This window comes from Notolepis coatsorum (assembly GCF_963971535.1).
Source record: "Notolepis coatsorum genome assembly, chromosome: 19".
NCBI lineage: Eukaryota > Metazoa > Chordata > Actinopteri > Aulopiformes > Paralepididae > Notolepis > Notolepis coatsorum.
The window spans coordinates 71,456,690-71,465,836 of record NC_140183.1 but is presented as its reverse complement, the minus strand read 5'-3'; positions in this window follow the sequence as shown (position 1 = coordinate 71,465,836).

The window sequence follows — 9,147 nt, the reverse complement described above, 5'->3', positions numbered from 1 at the left end:
CAGCCTTTGACCCCATTTTTCAGAGAGGACTGTGGGTGTTTTTCTGTGAAACATCTGTGCCCGTGCCAACACCACAAGAGGTGCCAGTCAGGAGACTACGGCCTCCTCCTCTTCCTCATCCTCTTCCTACTCCCCCTACTTGCCTTAATTCTATCCAGTGTAGAGTCAAAAGAAGAAATGCACTCGACAACCCACGTTTGTTATTTTAGAGGGATCTGTGAAAGACATTTTAGAATTAATCAATGTTTGACTTTATTAACAAAAAGCCAACCGCAACGTTTCTAGTGTTTGCCTGACAATAACCCGTGTCCACATCCTATCCTATTCTTAGCCTTGTCCTGGTCATTTGCCCCGCCTGTAATCTATCCATGTCTTACATACCAACTAACCACTGCCAAGCACTCTCTGAAATACATCATACCCTTTCATCTGTGTGGAAACATGAGCCAATTCAGTGTAAATGGCGTATGCTTTTCTCATTCTGCGTGATGTAATTTCTCGTAATTTGAATTCATCGTCTCGATGTGTTTTCGTCAGACAACACTTTTTTTTATATGGACTCCATATCAAAGCGTTTGTTTTCTACTCTTAACCAATTTTATAGAATAAAAGTGATTGATTGCCACTGTTGTAATACTATGGTATCTGCTGACGTCATCCCTGTCTTGTAACATCATCGCAGAAGTTGTGCTTTAGAGTAGAATAGAAATCCTTTATTAATCCCAAGGGAAATTCGGCACTACAGATCGCTCACATTGAACAACAATACACATTTAGGTAGTCAATAGGTATCCTGCCCTCAGTGTGTGTCCGTACACAAATCAACAGGTAGTGAACAAGAGTAAAGGAGATCCAGAAGCTGGAGCAAAGTTGATTGTCTTTACTGTTGTCTGTTCTCCAAGTAAAACTTTTGTAAAACTGAAATACACAAAAAAGAATATGCATCACACAATTGTTGTCAATGACATTGCATTACAGTATACAATACAAGTGTAAATGACTTTAACTAAATGTAAAATGACTAAATGAGCAAAAGTTACAAATGTCACTTAATGCTGATGTGAATGTGCCCTTTAAATAAAGTACAATATGTCTGTATATTGAAATTATTTTATTGGGAAAACCACATTGAGATACAGTATCTCGTTTTCGAGAGGGTCCCACATTTTGTGCAATGTATTCAGAATCAGAACACATGACACACAACAACAACAAACAAAAAAATAAATAAAGGACACATACAAAAACACAACAGAACAAGTACACATTATAAGAGGATATGTCTCATTATAAGAGGATAAGAGGATATGTCTCAATCTCCATCATAATAGGCCCACTCCACGGCAGTCACATGACGGTGCCACCACAGGGCAAACAAATATGCTTACCCCGCGATGACACCGCCAGGCAGCCGACGCGAGAAAGGCCCAACAAAACATTCAAAGGGTGAGTAGAATACAGGATGTAATAGATATTGAGCTCCAGGACTGGCAGGAGAGGAGGAGCAATCAACCTGCCCAACGAGCGCCCCAAATCAACCAATCGGCCCCCCCTGCCTAAAAATAGGAGTAGAGCCAACTAGCTAACCCGTAACACCCGCATAAAGGACGGCTGTGCCCCACGTCCCCTCACCAGCGCAGGAGCCCCACCAAGGAAGCATGTACACTTGACCATAAAATTAGAACAAAGAGCATTTTTAAAGAGGTAAAATGAAGATATGGATCGAATGGTCACCGGAAAGTTGTTCCAGTCCGAAGGGGCTTTGAACATGAAAGATTTCTTGGCCATTGCTTTTGAAAATGGAGAAACTGTGAAAAAATACTGTACAGAGTGTCTTAGACGATAAGTGCAAGAAAAAGGGACCATCAACTGTTTCAGATAAGCAGGATAGTCAGAATGGATACATTTGAAAATCAATTGCAGCCAATGTCTCTGTCTTCTTAAAGTAGGAGAAGGCCAGTCTAAGGTTTGATACATAGTACAATGGTGGGTTGTGAACGGACAGTCAAGAACAAATCTGCATAGTCTAAGCCACATTTAAAGGTGATGAATGGGTTTTGGAGGCAGCTTGATAGACAACATCAGCATAGTCCATTAATGGCAAAATAAGTTGTTCTGCAAGTTTCTTTCTAACAGTGAAGGAAAAACAATGTCTAGCTCTATAAAGGGCTCCAATGCTGCGATTAATTTTAATAACAGTAGAGGTAATATGGAAATTGAATGAGAGTTCGGGGTCAAGCCATACTCCCAAATACTTGATGCGTTCAGCTTTTTGCAGAGGTGTATTATCGGCACATAAGATCAAGTCAAGTCAAGTAATTTATTTATAGAGCACATTTAAAAGCTTGAGAGCCAACCAAAGTGCTGTACAGTACAGTCAAAGCATAAAATCAATGTCCTATAAAATACACAAATACAAAAAAGCACAACAGGACAGGACAGTACATTCAAAAAATAGGACAAGCGGATAGGGGAGCACAAAGTACAGTATAGCACACCAGGGACGGAGGAGCACAAGAAAAGATACAAGAGGGAGGGGGCAGGATAAAATTGCATGGGAGTGTGTGGGTTAGGGTGTGGGAGAAACAGGATTAATCGAAGGCTAGGGAATAAAAGTGGGTTTTTAAACAGGCCTTTAATGTCTCCAGCGTAGGGGCAGATCGAATCTCCAGGGGAAGCTGGTTCCATAGTTTGGGGGCTACGGCCTTGAAGGAGCGATCGCCTCTCTTTTTTAGTCTGGTGCGGGGGGGGGGGGACCAGCCGAGCCTGGTTGGAGGATCATAGTGACCTGGGTGCTGCGTAGGGGGTGATGAGCTCGGTGATGTATAGGGGTGCTGCACCCGATAGTGCCTTGAAGGTGAGGAGGATTTTGAAATCCTGGCTGCCTGACTGATGCCGGTGCAGAGGGCATTGCAGTAGTCAAGGCGTGATGTGATGAATGCATTGACTACCGTTTCCAGGTCGACGGATGAAAGGATTGGTTTTATTTTACTGATGTTGCGGAGTTGGAAGAAGCATGACTTGACTAAGGCATTTACCTGCCGGTCGAATTTGAGCTCTGGGTCAAAGATTACACCCAGGCTCTTGACGTGGGGTTTGAGGTGGGTGGAGAGTTGTCCTAGGCTGTTGGAGAGTGTTTTGGTGGAAGAGGGGGGGGCAAACAAAATGATCTCTGTTTTATTTTCATTTAGCTGTAAGAAGTTGAGGGCCATCCAGCTTTTTATGTCCCTAAGACAGTTTTTAAGAGAGTCTAGGTTAGCTGTGTCAGAGGGGTTGAGGGGAAGGTAGATTTGGGAGTCATCGGCATAAAAGTGATATGAATTGTTGTGTTTCTGGATGATTTCGGCCAGAGGGAGCATGTAGATGGAGAAGAGTATGGGGGCCAGGATGGAACCTTGGGGGACCCCATACGGTAGACTAGCTGTGGGGGAGGAGTGTCCACCCAAACTGACCGAAAAGGAGCGGCCGCTCAGGTAGGATGCGAACCAGTTTAGGGCAGACCCCCCAATACCTAGCCTGTGTTCGAGACGATCGACCAGGGTGGAGTGGTCGACCGTGTCTAATGCGGCAGAGAGGTCCAGGAGGAGGAGCATGGCACAGCTACCTGAGTCGATGGTGAGAAGCAGGTCATTGTAAATTTTGACTAGCGCTGTCTCAGTGCTGTGCCCTTTTCTAAAATCTTAGATAGGAAGGGTAGTTTGGATATGGGCCTGTAATTATTGAAAAGAGCAGGGTCTAGGTTAGGTTTTTTTAGGAGGGGCTCAACCATGGCGTGCTTCAGATTCCAACGCATGCCTTAGATTCGGTTGCCTTCAGTTTTTTCCGAGTACCAAAAATCATACAGTACGATTTGGTGTCGTTTAGTATTAGTTTATTTTCAGCAAGCCATTTCTGTAGTGTCTTAAAGTCAGATTGTAAGGCTGATTGAATCTGTGCTACATTATTTTTGGATGTATACAACACTGTATTGTCTGCGTAAAGATGAACGCTGCAATCCGAACAAACAGAAGGTATATTATTTATAAATATTGAAAAAAGAAGTGGACCAAGGGTTGAACCTTGCGGCACACCACGTTCTTGGACCATTGTATCCGATTGGAACCCTTGGATGACAACACATTGTTTTCTATTATGAAGGTATGTATTGAACCATAGTAATGCATTGCGTGATAGGCCAACAGTGTGAAGTTTGTCTAGAAGTAGGTGGTGGTCAACTAAGTCGAAAGCTTTGCTCAAGATCAATAAAAATTGCACCAGTTAATTTACCATCGTTAGTTGCAGAAAATATGTCATTTGTGAGCTTTAATAGAGATGTTGATGTTGAGAATTTTGACCTAAAACCAGATTGATGAGGTGATAAAATATTGTACCTGTCAAGAAATTTAGAGAGCTGATTATATATCAATTTCTCAAACACTTTGGCAATAGAACAAATAATTGCGATTAGTCTATAATTATTCATTTCAAGTGCATCTCCATCTTTATTCAACGGGGTAATACGAGAGCACTTCCATATGTCAGGCATTTTGAATGTGGACAGGTTCTAAACCATCTAATCCAGGACCACCACTTTAGGCTATTGATGGCATCAAAGACTTCAAAAGGTAAAATTTTCATGAAAGAGAAACTATGATCAGGAGGCCTATTACTGAAGAGATCAGACACGGGATCGAGTGATGATGCAGCAGTGACCGATGAAAAATGCTGGATGAATGACTGAGCAATCAGCTGTGGATCTTGTATAATAGTATTGTGCAAATCCAGAGCCTGCAGGATAATGAAAGACCCTCACCACCCCAATAACAGCCTGTTTCAGCTGCTGAGGTCAGGCAGACGCCTGCGAACCCCAGCTACTAGGACAGAGCGGCTTAGGCTCAGCTTCTTCCCCCAGGCCATCAGAGCCATGAACAATGAACATTGAGTGCTCAGAACATTGAACTGTCCACACACAAGCACACATGAACACACACACGACACGCACACTGTGCACGCTCACACACAAGCAGCCACTTAACACTTTAACATGAGCGGGCACACACTCATGTCGCACACACGCACACTTATGGCCAAAGGAAAGGACACTTTAAATTAGAATAACAGGAACAGTGTATTGCACTACCAAAGCTAACTAGCATGTCCCATATGCTCTGTAAATAACTATGTACAGATACCGAGATGTCACTCCATGTTACCTGCTACCTGTTACTGCACAATGTTGTTTCCTTCTTTTGATTCTATTATATGTACCACTGTATTGCACATCGTTGCGGGCAAGACCACCCGCATTTCATTGTATACCTGTATGCAGTGACAATTAAAACTCTTGACTTGACTTGACTTGACTTGATTCACTTTTATCTGGTCAATAATATTATTTTTGGATACACCAGTTAAAGTTTTAATCTTATTCCAGAATTGCTTGGGATTTTTGAAATCACGAGCTAAGGAGATCGGATGGACAATGATATCAGTGCATACAGAAATACATAGGTATATATTAGGGGTGTAACGGTACGCGAATACCTACTGTACCGCCTCGGTATGGAACCTTTTTTTGCAGAACTTAAATCCCCCCCGGCCCTAATATAACGTGCACAACTAACCGGATGTTGTTTGTTCATCCGACGCAGCACGCAGCTATTAGCCTTAGTATGGCGAGTCAATACTAACTGACAAGCCAGAGCCATGTCATTGTTCAACTTTATTGCGAACTTTATTACGCATTTGAAACGGCATCACCCGAATGTGAATATCACTGGTACACGGAAGAAACAAATTCTAGTGCAAACCCAGCTCCCCGTGGCATTCAAGCAGCATCTCGCTATTAATTCAGACCGGGCCAAAGCAATAACAAACGCCATAGGCGTTTTTATAGCAGCAGATCTGCGACCATACTCCGTTGTCGAGAACACTGGGTTTAAGCACATGTTAAAAGTAATATAGCCCCGCTACCTAGTTCCCTCTCGTCCGTATTTCAGCCAGCAAGTCATACCACCAGCTCTGTATAAACTAGCCCCTTTCGTGACTGTGATGCAAGCCCTGGCTGCCCCTGTATTCAAGCATCACAGTCATGAAAGGGGCTATGTATAAACAAGCACATGCTAGTTGTCCACGACTTATCCTCCAAGGCATCTGCTATATAATAATCTTCAGATTTACTGTTATTAGTAGGTTACAGCAGTAAGCATTAGTTTGCTCAGTAAATTATGGCCAATTCGTTTTATATTGTTTAACACAGTTAAATAAATAGACAAATGAAAAACATTTTTTTTTAATCCCCCCCCCCCCCCCCCCCCCCACTGTACCGAAAAGAATACCTTATTCGTCAAAACCGAGGTACGTACCAAACCGTGGATTTTGTGTACCGTTACACCCCTAGTATATATACAAATAGGTACACGCACATTATGCACATGCACATACGCACACAGAAACATTCAACATGCATACACATACACACGCAACATGTACACAACATGCATACCTACATACAAACATGCACACCTACATATGTGCATACATATCTTCGACGTGCATACAAATAATTCAAAAGACATGAATTCTAAATGAAAGAAAAGGAAAATAACATAATAATATTAATTATTACTCAATAAACCAACCAATCAATTCATAACTAGTATAACCAATATTAATAGTACTAGAAATAAAATATATGAGAAGAAATAATATATGAGAAGGAACATTAAAAGAAAGTGGAAAAATAGGCAAAAGAATGTTTTGAGAAACTTATCTATAGTTGTCCCCAGGATCAACATCACAGAATGCAGTCCAGGTAGTCTTGGTAAGGACAGCGTGCTGCTGACGTCATCACCATGCGTCCATGTTTACATCGGCTGTGAAGCATGCTTCAAATGTTTACAGTCACTGGGGCAGTAGCCCTGGTTACTGGGGCAGCATGCTGGATATTCCGAAGATCATCCTGAGCATCGCGAACGATATCATCTTCACCACCACTCAGCCAGTATGTTGTACGAGGATTCCTATAAGGATGCCATTGATATAGAGTTTGTCAACAAAGAGCCGAGCATTCTTTCCGTTTTTCCTCGCCTCTGACAAGATTGGGTACAGCAGCCTCCGTCTGTTCATTATCTCGGCTGGGAATTGATCACTAATGGAGTACTTGGAACCTTTCAGCTCTTTCCCCTTGGACATGACAGAGTATTTCATTTTGGAGTCGGTAACTTTGGCCACAATCGGATGGGGCCGCTGCTGGTCGACTCTGGCCCTCCCCAGGCGATGAACCCTGGAGAAGCGGATTGCTTCGGTTTCCTCCGTCCCCATTTTCAAGTTGTTACTTTAAATTACTCTAACAGCACTTCGGATTTCAGGTGAGTTTCATTTGGTATTTCCGCAAGACCATGAATTATAATATTATCCCTCATGCTTCTGCATTGAAGATCCAGAATGTCATTAGTCATGCTGGCTCGATCCTTTTGTAGTTCGCCTACATTTCAGTTTGTTGACTTCAATCCGAAGTAAGGCATTGTTTCAAGTTCAAGTTTCAAGTTTCTTTAATAGTTGTCATACAGAAGTACAGAATACTTTTATACAAAATGCTTCTTACTGTTACGCTCCAGAGACTGTGCTAGACAAGATAAGTATGAAATAAAATAGTATAGCATGTAAATTAGAAGTAAAAAATGAGGTCACAGTGTTCAGTATAGACATATGTACAATGTTCGATGCAGAATAGAAGTAACTGAGTTACCATATAATATACAATATACTATGCAGTGTACTAATATACAATACTATACATAAATGGGATGAGGTACAATTTAGGTACAATTTACAATTTACAGTAAGGTGTACGAGTTGTAGTGCAAATCCTTTATCAATAAATATAAAGTGTGTTTAGGTGATCTAAAGTGTGGAGAGTGGGTGCTGCAGTGTGTTGTTTGTTTAAAGTGAGTGTGTGCGTGTGGATGTGTGTGCTGTGTGCATTTGATGGTTGTTGTATAGTGTTTATTGTTCGTTGAGCAGCCTGATGGCCTGGGGATAGAAGCTTCTTCTGAGTCTTTCTGTGCTCGCCTTGAAACTCCGGTATCGCTTGCCTGACCGCAGCAGTTCAAAGAGGCAGTTGTTTGGGTGGCTGGAGTCCTTGATGATTCTCTTAGCCTTACCCCTGCACCGCTTGTTGTAAATGTTCTGGAGGGTGGGCAGCCCCCCTCCAATTGTGCGTTCGGCTGAACGTGTCACTCTTTGTAGTCTGCTTCGGTCTTGTGCAGTGCTATTCCCAAACCAGGAGGTGATGTTGCCAGTCAGGATGCTCTCTATTGTACATGAGTAGAAGTTCTTAAGGATCTTCTGACTGACTTGGAATTTCCTTAGGCGCCTGAGGAAGTAGAGGCGTTGTCGTGCCTTCTTCACAACACTGTCGATGTGTGTGGTCCATGTCAAGTCCTCGGATATGTGGGCTCCGAGGTACTTAAAACTGTTCACTCTCTCAACCGGTGCCCCGTCGATGCTGAGGGGGCTGTAGTCCTTGACCCCCGACCTCCTGAAGTCCACAATCATCTCCTTTGTTTTGCTGACGTTCAGGGAGAGGCTGTTCTCCTGGCACCATCCCGCCAGGACCTTGACCTCTTCCAGGTAGGCCCTCTCGTCGTTTGCAGAGATCAGGCCCACCACTACTGTGTCGTCAGCAAATTTGATGATTGTGTTGTTACTCCGCTGAGCCACACAGTCGTGTGTGTACAGGGAGTAGAGGAGGGGACTCAGAACACAGCCCTGGGGGGCCCCTATGTTGAGGGTGATGGATGAGGAGGTGCAGTTGCCTGCTCTCACCACCTGGGGTCTGCCCGTCAGGAAGTCCAAGACCCACTGGCAGAGGTCATAGTTCAAGCCCAGGTCCCTGAGCTTGGCTATGAGTTTGGAGGGGACTATGGTATTGAATGCCGAGCTGTAGTCAATGAATAGCATTCTCACATAGTTCCCCTTCCTTTTGTCCAGGTGTGATGCTGCTGTGTGCAGCACATGGGCTATGGTGTCCTCCGTGGACCTGTTGGGGCGGTATGCAAATTGCAGGGGGTCCAGGTTGATGGGGAGGGAGGAGCAGATGTAGCCCTTTACTAGCTTCTCAAAGCACTTCATGGCTATGGAGGTGAGAGCTACAGGGCGGTAGTC